This window comes from Macaca mulatta, chromosome 3 (genome assembly GCF_049350105.2).
Source record: "Macaca mulatta isolate MMU2019108-1 chromosome 3, T2T-MMU8v2.0, whole genome shotgun sequence".
Lineage (NCBI taxonomy): Eukaryota > Metazoa > Chordata > Mammalia > Primates > Cercopithecidae > Macaca > Macaca mulatta.
This window is the reverse complement of record NC_133408.1, coordinates 43,333,650-43,345,164: the sequence shown is the minus strand read 5'-3', so window position 1 is coordinate 43,345,164 and position 11,515 is coordinate 43,333,650.

The following is an 11,515-nucleotide window of genomic DNA, read 5'->3' as shown; positions in this document are numbered from 1 at the left end:
AGAGGAAGTCATTTTTGCACGCCGACCTCAGAGGCAGAGAATGGTGCAATCTCACGAAGACACGTTAAATAAATGAGGAATTCTTGCCACAGCTCTGTGGTCTCTGATATCAACATCTCTACGTTCATCCCTGGCCAACTCTCTCTTCCTCCATCAATCAAAAAATTATTTTTTATTCCTAATGACATAGGACAAAGCCTCTGATTAAATCAGCCAAAAGCCCAGCAGCCCAAGTGGATATTCCCTGCTATCTTGTTGGTATCAAAGTTCCATTGTATTTCCAAGCAACAACAAAAAATAGGTACAAGGCTATGAAAGCTATCTGAATGGTAAAAGACTTTTTTTGTTTGTTTGTTTCTGTTGGGTTTCGTTTTAATCTAAGAGGCTGGACTCAGTGCTGTTGCCACTTGGCTCCAAAGCACCGTAATTCTGAGATTCTCTGTTGCTATAGGGATGAGATGATATGATTCAAATGCACCACATGTTCTGTTGCTAAGGTAATTACAGGCATCCTCACCCTTTCCATCAGGGCTGGCTTTGCCATGGATGAACTGAGCATGAGGTCTCGGGTACAGACAGAGAAGGAAAAATAAGCTTTGTGTGGGAAGTTTTAGAGGAAGTTTGCCATTTCTTTTCTTTTTCTTTTCTTTTCTTTTTTTTTTTTTTGAGATGGAGTCTCACTCTGTTGTCCAGACTGGAGTACAATGACATGATCTCAGCTCACTGCAACCTCTGGCTCCTGGGTTCAAGTGATTTTCCTGCCTCAGTCTTCCAAGTAGCTGGGATTACAGGCATGTGCCACCACAACCAGCTAATTTTTTTTTTTTTCACCATCTTGGCCAGTGCTCGAACTCCTGACCTCAGGTGATCCACCTGCCTCAGCCTCCCAAAGTGCTGGGATTATGGGTGTGAACCATTGCACCAGCCAGAGGAAGTTTTTAAAAAAGAAAAAAACGTATACTTGCTGTTGCTGCTTGACCTGGGTGACCGCACGGTGACAGCCAGCAAAGTGGACAGCATGATGACTTGTGTCTTCAGGGAAGTGGCCAGTGACGGCTGTTTCACAGGGACCTGACGGTCTGATGGATGAATGGCTTGCCCAGAGCCACTGGCTGGCAGAGAGACCCAGAAAATGTGGGTGCTCCGGGAAGAATCAGAACCTTTCACATTTCCAGACCAAGGGGGAAGGGGATTGAGTAAAAAGAGACATGAAGGAACTTTCTGGGAGCATGGACACTTCTGCATCCTGATTGGATTTCAGTTACATGGGTGTCTAAACCCATTAAACTGCATACTTAGGCTCCATGTGTTCGCAGACAATGTAATTTCATCAATAAAAGCAATCCTTCAGCCCTTTTAGGATGAGAAGGGAGGTGAGGGATGGGCGATGAGGATAGAAGTGGGAATGTGATGATCCTCCCGCCTCAGCTTCCCAGTGTGCTAGGATTACAGGCGTGAGCCACCATGCTCGGCCTGTTTACTGATTATTTTAAGACAGTCTGACTCTGTTGCACAGGCTGGAGTGCGGTGGTGTAATCATAGCTCACTGCAGTCTTGAACTCATGGTTTGGAGGAGGTTTGCTCAAGCGATCCTCCCCGCTCAGCCTCCCAAGTAGCTGGGACAACAGGCACACATCACCATGCCTGGCTAATTTTTAAATTTTTTGTAGAGATGGGATGTCGCTATGTTGCACAGGCTGGTCTGGAACTCCTGGCCTCAAGTGATCCTCCCACCTCAGCCTCCCAAAGTGCTGGGATTGCAGGCCTGAGCCACAGCGCCCCACCAAGAGTGGAGTGTTAAATTACGATTGTCTCCCCTCTTATTAACAGTTTCAGTTACCCGAGGTCAACCGCAGTCCAAAAATACTAACTGGAGAAAAGAGTTAGTATTTTTGCTTCAGACTAGGCAGAGAGAGAGCAGCCCTCTCCTGTCTCTGGACGAGCCTGTTTCACATGCTAGAGAGCTGGCTTAGCATTTGCTACAGTGTGCGTTTCCTGCTTGTTGGAGGCAGGGCATGAAGCTTGGGCTTGGGTTTCATATACATGACCCTGCAGGGGCCTCTGAGGATGTCAGTGCCAGCCTCACCCTCCTTTGCCCTCAGTCCAGGCCGTCTGAGTTTCTTGTCCTCCTTCCTTCCAGGACTGGGACATAGTGTCCAGAGGGCACAGCATTGGAGTAGGAGTTTGGGAAGCAGATTTCTCATCCCTACCTGATATGGTTAGGGTTTGGGTCCCCACCCAGAATCTCATCTTGAATTGTAATCCCATAATCCCCAAGTGTCAAGGTGGGGTAATCGGATCATGGGGGCAGTTTCCCCCATTCTGCTCTCGTGAAAGTGAGTGAGTCTTGAGGTATCTGATGGTTTTATAAGCACTGGCATTTCCCCTGCTTGCACTCACTCTATCCAGCCTCCTGAGAAGAAGGTGCCTGCTTCTCCTTTGCCTTTTGCCATGATAGTAATTTTCCTGAGGCCTTCCCAGCAATGTGGAACTGTGAATCAATTAAACCTCTTTCTTTCATAAATTGCCCAGTCTCTGGTTTATTTCTTTTTTTTTTTTTTTTTTAATTTTGTTTGTTTGTTTTTGAGTCCGAGTCTCACTCTGTTGCCCAGGCTGGAATGCAGTGGTATGATCTCAACTCACTGCAACCTCCGCCTCCTGGGTTCAAGTGATTCTCCTGCCTCAGCCTCTGGAGTAGCTGGCATTACAGGTACCCGCCACCATGCCTGGCTAATTTTTGTATTTGTAGTAGAGATAGGGTTTTACCATGTTAGCCAGGCTGGTCTTGAACTCCCGACCTCAGGTGATTTGCCTGACTTGGCCTCCCAAAGTGCTGGGATTATAGCCGTGAGCCACTGTGTATTTTCTTTTCTTTCTTTCTTTTCTTTTTTTTTTTTTTTTTTTGAGATGGAGTCTTGCTCTGTCACCCAGGCTGGAGTGCAGTGGCGCGATCTCGGCTCACTGCAAGCTCTGACTCACGGGTTCACACCATTCTCCTGCCTCAGCCTCCCGAGTAGCTGGGACTACAGGCACCCACCACCACACCTGGCTAATTTTTTGTATTTTTAGTAGAGATGGGGATTCACTGTGTTAGCCAGGACGGTCTTGATCTCCTGACTTCGTGATCCACCTGCCTCGGCCTCCCAAAGTGCTGAGATTACAGGCGTGAGCCACCGCACCCGGCCTTCGGGTATTTCTTTATAGCAGCGTGAGAATGGACTAATACACTACCTGGTCACTAACTTACTGAACATTGACTAAACAATCTGGGCTACAGTTTCCGCAGGAGCAGAACAGGGTTAGTTGCTGTCAGGGCTACCACGAGGGGACAAAGCTCCCTGGAGGTGTCCTGTATACAAATGTGAAATAGGTGCTCTGCAGAGGAGACAGGAGGCTGCCTTATGATGTAAACAAACAAACAAACAAAAGGCTAGGGGGGTGGTTGTTGGTGAAAAAATATTGGCAGCCACCAGGCAGAAGCCTCCATGGCTTCTATTTTTGGGGAATGAAGAAATTCATCTTGGTGGCTCACACCTGCAGTCCCAGCACTTCGGGAGTCTGAGGCAGGAGGATTGCTTGAAGCCCGGAGTGCAAGACCAGCCTGGGCAACAGAGTGAAACCCTGTCTCTACAAAAGATAGAAAAATTAGCCAGGCATGGTGGTGTGTGCCTATAGTCCCAGCTACTTGGTAGGCTGAGGTGGGAGGATCTCTTGAGTCCAGAAAGTCGAGGCTGCAGTGAGCTTTGACCGTGCCACTGTACTCCAGCATGAGCAACAGAGTGAGACCCTGCCTCTAAAAAGTGAAAAGGAAAACATTGTAAGATAAAAATGTATTATTTATCTGTAATATATAATATGTATTATAGGCCCAGCGCGATGGCTTACTCCAGTAATCCCAGCACTTTGGGAGGCTGAGGTACACAGATCACTCGAGGTCAGGAGTTCAAGACCAGCCTGGCCAACATGGTGAAACCCCTCCTCTACTAAAAATACAAAAAAATGGCCAGGCACAGTGGCTCACACCTGTAATCCCAGTCCGAGGTGGGCAGATCACTAGGTCAAGAGATTGAGACCGTCCCGGCCAACATGGTGAAACCTCATCTCTACTAAAAATACAACAATTAGCTGGGTGTGGTGGCGGGCCCCTGTAGTCCCAGCTACTCGGGAGTCTGTCTGGAGAATCGCTAGAACCTGGGAGGCAGAGGTTGAAATGAGCCAAGATCGCGCCACTGCACTCCAGCCTGAGCGACAGAGCAAGACTCTGTCTCAAAAAAACAAAAAAAATTAGCCAGGTATGGTGACACATGTCTATAATCCTAGTTACTTGGGAGACTGTGGTGGGGAGATCACTTGAACCTGGGAGGCAGAGGCTGCCCTGAGCCCAGATTGCCACACTGCACTGTAGCCTGGGTGACAGAGTGAGGCTGTCTCAAAAAAAAAGTGGCCGAGCACAGTGGCTCACACCTGTAGTCCCAGCACTTTGGGAGGCTGAGGCGGGCAGATCATGAGGTCAGGAGATCGAGACCATCCTGGCTAACATGGTGAAACCCCGTCTCTACTAAAAAATACGAAAAACTAGCCGGGCGAGGTGGCGGGCGCCTGTAGTCCCAGCTACTTGGGAGGCTGAGGCAGGAGAATGGCGTGAACCCGGGAGGCGGAGCTTGCAGTGAGCTGAGATCCAGTCACTGCACTCCAGCCTGGGCGGCAGAGCGAGACTCCGTCTCAAAAAAAAAAAAAAAAAAAAAAAAAACAAAAATCAGCCAGGCATGGTGGCGGGCGCTTGTAATCCCAGCTACTTGGGAGGCTGAGGCAGGAGAATTGCTTGACCTCAGGAGGAGGAGGTTGCAGTGAGTTGAGATCCCACCACTACACTCCAGCCTGGGCGACAGAGCGAGACTCCATCTCAAAAAACAAACAAACAAAGTTGGGGTGGGGGGCATCCTATCCCCTTCCTTTTCCCGTCTTACTGCTGGCTGAAATACAGATGTGGCCATCTTGAACCATACCTGCTCTAGGGATGGTACAGCAGTTTTTTTTTTTGTTTGTTTTTGAGATGGTGTCTTGCTCTGTTGCCCAGACTGGAGTGCAGTGACATGATCATGGCTCATTGTAGTGCTTTGACCTCCTAGGCTCAAGAAATCCTCCCATCTCAGCCTCCCGAGTAGCTGGGAGTACAGGTGCATGTCACCATAGCTGGCTAATTTAAAAAAAAAGATTTTTTTTTTTTTTTTTTGAGATGAAATCTTGCTCTGTCGCCTAGGCTCGAGTGCAGTGGCACAATCTCGGCTCACTGCAAGCTCTGCCTCCCGGATTCACGCCTTTCTTCTGCCTCAGCCTCCCGAGTAGCTGGGACTACAGGCGCCTGCCAGCACGTCTGGCTAATTTTTTGTATTTTTATTAGAGACGGGGTTTCACCGTGTTAGCCAGGATGGTCTTGATCTCCTGACCTCATGATCCACCCGCCTCGGCCTCCCAAAGTGCTGGGATTACAGGCGTGAGGAAAAATGTTTTTTAGAGATGATGTCTTACCATGTTTCCCAGGCTGGTCTTTAGCTGGGCTCAATTGATCCTCCCACCGTAGCCTCCCAAAGTGCTGGGATTACAGGTGTGAACCACCAAGCCCAGCTAGAGCACTAATTTAGGAGTCTAGTTTTCTGACTCCTTTGGAGACACATGGGTTTTTTTTATGAGAAATAATCATTGGCGATTTTTCTTTTTTTTTGAGGTAGTCTCACTCTGTTGCCCAGGCTGGGGATTAGTGGCATGATCTTGGCTCACTGCAATTTCCACCTTCTGGGTTCGAGCAATCCTCCTGCCTCAGTCTCCCAAATAGCTAGGACTACAGGTGTGTACCACCGCACCTGGCAATTTTTTTTTTTTTTTGAGACGAGTCTCACTCTGTGGTCAGGCTGGAGTGCAATGGCCCAACCTTGGCTCACTACAACCTCTGCCTCCCAGGTTCAAGCAATCCTCCTGCCTCAGCCTCCCGAGTAGCTGGGACTACAGGTGCGCACCACCACACCCAGCTAATTTTTGCATTTTTAGTAGAGTCGGGGTTTCACCATGTTGGCCAGGGTGGTCTTGATCTCTTGACCTCATGGTCTGCCTGCCTCGGCCTCCCAAAGTGCTGGGATTACAGGCGTGAGCCACCACTCGCGGCCAATTTTTGTATTTTTTAGTAGAGACAGGCTTTCACCATGTTGCCCAGGCTGGTCTCGAACTCCTGGTCTCAAGTGATCCACCCACCTCAGCCTTCCAAAATGCTGGGATTACAGATATGAGCCACCATGTTCGGCTTTATCAGTAATTTTTAGGGCCCTTTTATTGTGGGGACTCTTGACAGCAGGTTTATCCATGTCCTAGATAATAGAGCTGCGTACGTTTCCAGCTCTCGTTCTGTAATTCGAATTGGAATGTTCCGCTTCCCATTCATTTTATAGGAGTTTTCATGTTATCTTGGTATTAGAAGATGATAGCTGTGAGAGTTTTATTTTCTCTCTTACTAGGGAAGAGAGGAAAAAATAAAATTAAGCAAAGATTTTTATCTTTGGAAAAATAAACTAGTGATAGACAAATCTCTGATGACACTAATCAATATTAAAGAGAAACAAATTGTTGGAAAACTCTCTAAAAATAGATCTAGGAATTTAATTTGTTGTTGTTGTTACTGTTTCATAGCAACCATGAATTTATTGGGAAGGAAAACTTTTTCTTTTTCTTTTTTTCTTTTTTTTTGGAGTGGGAGTCTCAATTTGTTGCCCAAACTAGAGGGTAGTGGCGCCATCTCCGCTCACTGCAATCTCTGCCTCCTGGGTTTAAACACTTCTCCTGCCTCAGCTTCCCTAGTAGCTGGGATTACAGATGCCTGCCACCACACCCAGTCGATTTTTGTATTTTAGTAGAAACAGGGTTTCACCGTGTTGGCTAGGCTGATCTTGAACTCCTGACCTTGTGATCCACCCGCCTTGGCCTCCCAAAGTGCTGGGATTACAGGTATGAGCCCCTTCCCCCAGCTTATTATTACTTTTTCTTGAGACAGGGTCTTGCTCTGTTGGTCAGGTTGGAGTGCGGTGGCGTGATCAGAGCTCACTGCAGCCTCAACCTCCTAGGTTCAGGCGATCTTTCTACCTTGGCCTCCCAAAGTGCTGGGGTTACAGGTGGGAGCCACTGTGCTAGCCTTTGTACCACTATAAAATAAAGCCAGCCCTTCATATTTGGAAGGGATTGGTTCCAGGACACAACCCCTTTGTATTAGTTCATTCTCATACTGCTATGAAGAACTACCCGAGAGTGGGTGATTTATGAAGAAAAGAGGTTTAATTGACTCACAGTTCTGCAGGCTGTACAGGAAGCATGGCTGGGGAGGCCTCAGGAAACTGACAATCATGGCGGAAGGTGAGGGGGAAGCAGGAATGTCTTACATGGCCAGAGCAGGAGGAAGAGGGAGAAAGACGGGAGGTGCTACACACTTTTAAACAACCAGCTCTCGTGATAACTCACTCAGTCTCATGAGTACAGCACGACAGGGGAAACCTACCCCCATGATCCAGTCACCTCCCACCAGACCCACCTCCAACACTGGGGATTATAATTTTTTTTTTCCTAAGACGGAGTCTTGCTTTGTTGCCCAGGCTGGAGTGCAGTGGTGCAATCTCAGCTGACTACAACCTCTGCCTCCCGGGTTCAAGCAGTTCTCCTGCCTCAGCCTCCCGAGTAGCTCAGATTACAGGCGTGCACCACCACACCCAGCTAATTTTTGTATTTTTAGTAGAGACGGGGTTTCATCATGTTGGCCAGGGTGGTCTCGAACTCCTGACCTCAGGTGATTCGCCCGCCTCGGCTTCCCAAAGTGCTGGGATTACAGGCGTGAGCCACCGCGGCCAGCCAGGGATTATAATTTAACGTGAGATTTGGGTGGGGACACAGACCATATCACCCTCATACCCAAATCTGCCATACTCAAGTCCCACGGTTGGCCTTGCAGAACTGTGTGTACGAAAAGTTGCGGTTTTATATATTTGAGTTTCACACCCCTCAAATATTGTGTTTTCTGAGTTCAGTTGAAAAAAAACTGCATATAGGTGGACCTTCGAAGTTCAAACCCAGGGTGTTTGAGGGTCTATGTAGTGTATTTTCCCCCACTGATCTAAAATGGAAATTTATAGAGAAATCTTGAAAAAGTAATAGGCATAACAAATATCTGAGTTAAAAATGTGTCATGATTAAAGGACAATTTGGAAGAAAATATGTACAACCAAAATGACCTAAATAGGAAGAAGGGAACAAATGACATAAAACCCCAAAAGGATTATTCTTTATATATATATAGAGAGAGAGTTTTTTTTTTTTTTTTTTTTTTTTGAGACAGTCTTGCTCTGTCGCCCAGGCTGGCGTGCCATCATGCCATCTTGGCTTACTGCAACCTCTGTCTCCCTGGTTCAAGTGATTATCTTTCAAACAATTCTCCTGCCTCAGCCTCCTGAGTAGCTGGGATTACAGGCGCCCACCACCATGCCCAGCTAATGTTTTTATGTTTTTATTTTTATTTTTGAGATAAAGTTTCGTTCCTGTTGCCCAGGATGGAGTGCAATGGTGCAATCTAGGCTCACTGCAACTTCCACCTCCTGGGTTCAAGCGATTCTCCTGCTTCAGCCTCCCGAGTAGCTAGGATTACAGGCACGTACCACCACACCTGGCTAATTTTTTTTTGTATTTTTAGTAGAGATGGAGTTTCGCCATGTTGGTCAGGCTGGTCTCGAACTCCTGACCTCAGGTGATCCGCCCATCTTGGCCTCCCAAAGTGCTAGGATTACAGGTATGAGCCACTGCACCGGGCCAATTTTTGTATTTTTAGTAGAGACGGGGTTTCACCATGTTGGCCAAGCTGGTCTCAAACTCATGACCTCAGGTGATCCATCCACCTTGGCCTTCCAAAGTGTTGGGTTTACAGGCATGAGCCACCGTGCCCGGCCCCAAAACGATTATTCTAAAAAGAATCTACACTCACAAGATTTGTAAATAAGTCATTTTTATGGAGATTATTTCTACTGTTTATTTGTTTTTTTTGAGATGGAGTCATGCACTGTCACTCAGGCTGGAGTGCAGTGGCACAATCTCTGCTCACTGCAAACTTCGCCTGCCAGGTTCACGCAATTCTCCTGCCTCAGCCTCCTCAGTAACTGGGATTACAGGTGTACACCACCACACCCGGCTAATTTTTTGTATTTTTAGTAGAGCCAGGGTTTCACCGTGTTAGCCAGGATGGTTTCGAACTCCTGACTTTGTGATCTGCCCGCCTCGGCCTCCCAAAGTGCTGGGATTACAGGCGTGAGCCACCGCGCCTGGCCTACTGTTTATAATTCTCTCTAGAACCACACGGTAGAAACCGCAGTTAGAAATCTACCACAAGGTAGAAATCTGCCACAAGGTAGAAATCTATGTAGTTGAATGTGCAAAGGACTCCAATTCCTGATGTCCAAACCTGATCCAGGAAACCAGATACAGAACCTTTTATAAAGACACAAAATCTTTTTGTAGAAACAAAAGGAAAAGCCAGCTGGGCGGCTGGGCATGGTGTCTCATGCCTTTAATCCCAGCACTTTGGGAGGCTAAGATGGGAGGATCCCTTGAGCTCAGGAATTCAAGACCAGCTTGGGGAACATAGACCACATCTCTACAAAAACGAACGAAATTAGCTGGGCATGGTAGCATGTGCCTGTGACCCAAGCTCCTCAGGAGGCTGAGGTGAGAGGATTTCTTGAGCTTTGGAGATCGAGGCTACAGATCACACTACTGCATTCCAACCTGTCTCAAAAAAAAAAAAAAAAAATCCCATGTTAGAAAAGGATTGTGTTTCCTCCCATTCAAAAAAGAGCGTGATTAACTGGGCATGGTGGCATATGCCTGTAGTTCCAGCTACTCGGGAGGCTGAGGTGGGAGGATCACCTGAGCCTGGGGAGGTCGAGGCTGCAGTGAGCTGTGATCATGCCACTGCCCTCCAGCCTGGGCAACAGAGTGAAACCCTGGCTCAAAACAATAAAATACCATAAGCTGGATCTAAGAGTAAATTTTAAAAAGTCTCAGTGGCTGTGTCCAATAATTCAAAATAGATTGATACGAAGCTTACTGTTTAAACATGTTAATAACTAAAATGATCATTGGTAATTTTCAAATAAAATCACATAGAAACATTCAGTGTCCCCCTCCAGGACACATTAAACCATAAGGAACATCAATTTTAGACAAATATACTTGTTTGTTTGAACTCTGCAGGCAATTCCATTAACCTTGTAAAACAGGAATTCTAATTTACTAAGTTATATAAACTAGGATATCCCAAAGTTTTAAACAATAACTTCAAAGGTACAAATGGTCAAGCATACAAAAAGCATCATTTTAAACTTTTCTTTTACTCTCACTTTGTAACTTTTGAATACATTTATTTTTTAAATTATTTTATTTTGTGATGGAGTCTCACTCTGTCGCTCAGGCTGGAGTGTAATGGCATGATCTTGGCTCACTGCAACCTTCGCCTACCTGAGTTTAAGTGATTCTTCTGCCTCAGCCTCCTGAGTAACTGGGATTACAGACACTCACCACCGCGCCCGGCTAATTTTTGTATTTTTAGTAGAGACAGGGTTTCACCATGTCAGCCAGGCTGGTCTCAAACTCCAGACCTCGTGATCCGCCCGCCTCAGCCTCCCAAAGTACTGGGATTACAGACGTGAGCCACCGTGCCTGGGCTTTTTTTTGTTTGTTTGTTTTGAGACAGATTCTTGTTCTGTCACCGAGGCTGGAGTGCAATGATACGATCTCAGCTCACTGCAACATCCACTCCCAGGTTCAAGTGATTCTCCTGTCTCAGCCTCCTGAGTAGATGGGATTACAGGTGCCGGTCACCACGCCAAGCTTTATATTTTTAGTAGAGATGAGACTTAGCCATGTTGGCCAGGCTGGTCTCAAACTCCTGACCTCAAGTGATCCACTTGCCTTGACCTCCGAAAGTGCTGGGATTACAGGCGTCAGCCACCACGCCCGGCCTACAGGTAAAATTTTTTTAAAAAAAGAGATGGGAGTCTCACTGTTTCCCAGGCTAGAGTGCAGTGGAGCAATCTTGGCTCACTGTAGCCTCGACTTCTGACCTCAAGTGATCCTCCCGCCTCAGCCTCCCGAGTATCTGGGATGACAGGAGCAAGCCACCATGCCTGGGTCCCAGACATCATGTTTATGCAGGGGTTCCTTCAAGGTAAATATTGAGATGGGGTACCTCTCACTCCTTGCCTATGAAATGGAGATCATGACATCTGTTTTGGAGACTATCATGAGGACTGAAGGATAGGCCTTAATATAAAAATAAAATTTTTAGCCAGGCACTGTGGCTCACACCTGTAATTCTAGCAGGAGGATTCATTGAGTCCAGGAGTTCAAGTCTAGCCTGGGCAACATAGGGAGACCCCATCTTTACAAAATAGAAAATAAAAAAATTAGCCCGCATGGTGGTGCGGGCCTGCAGTTT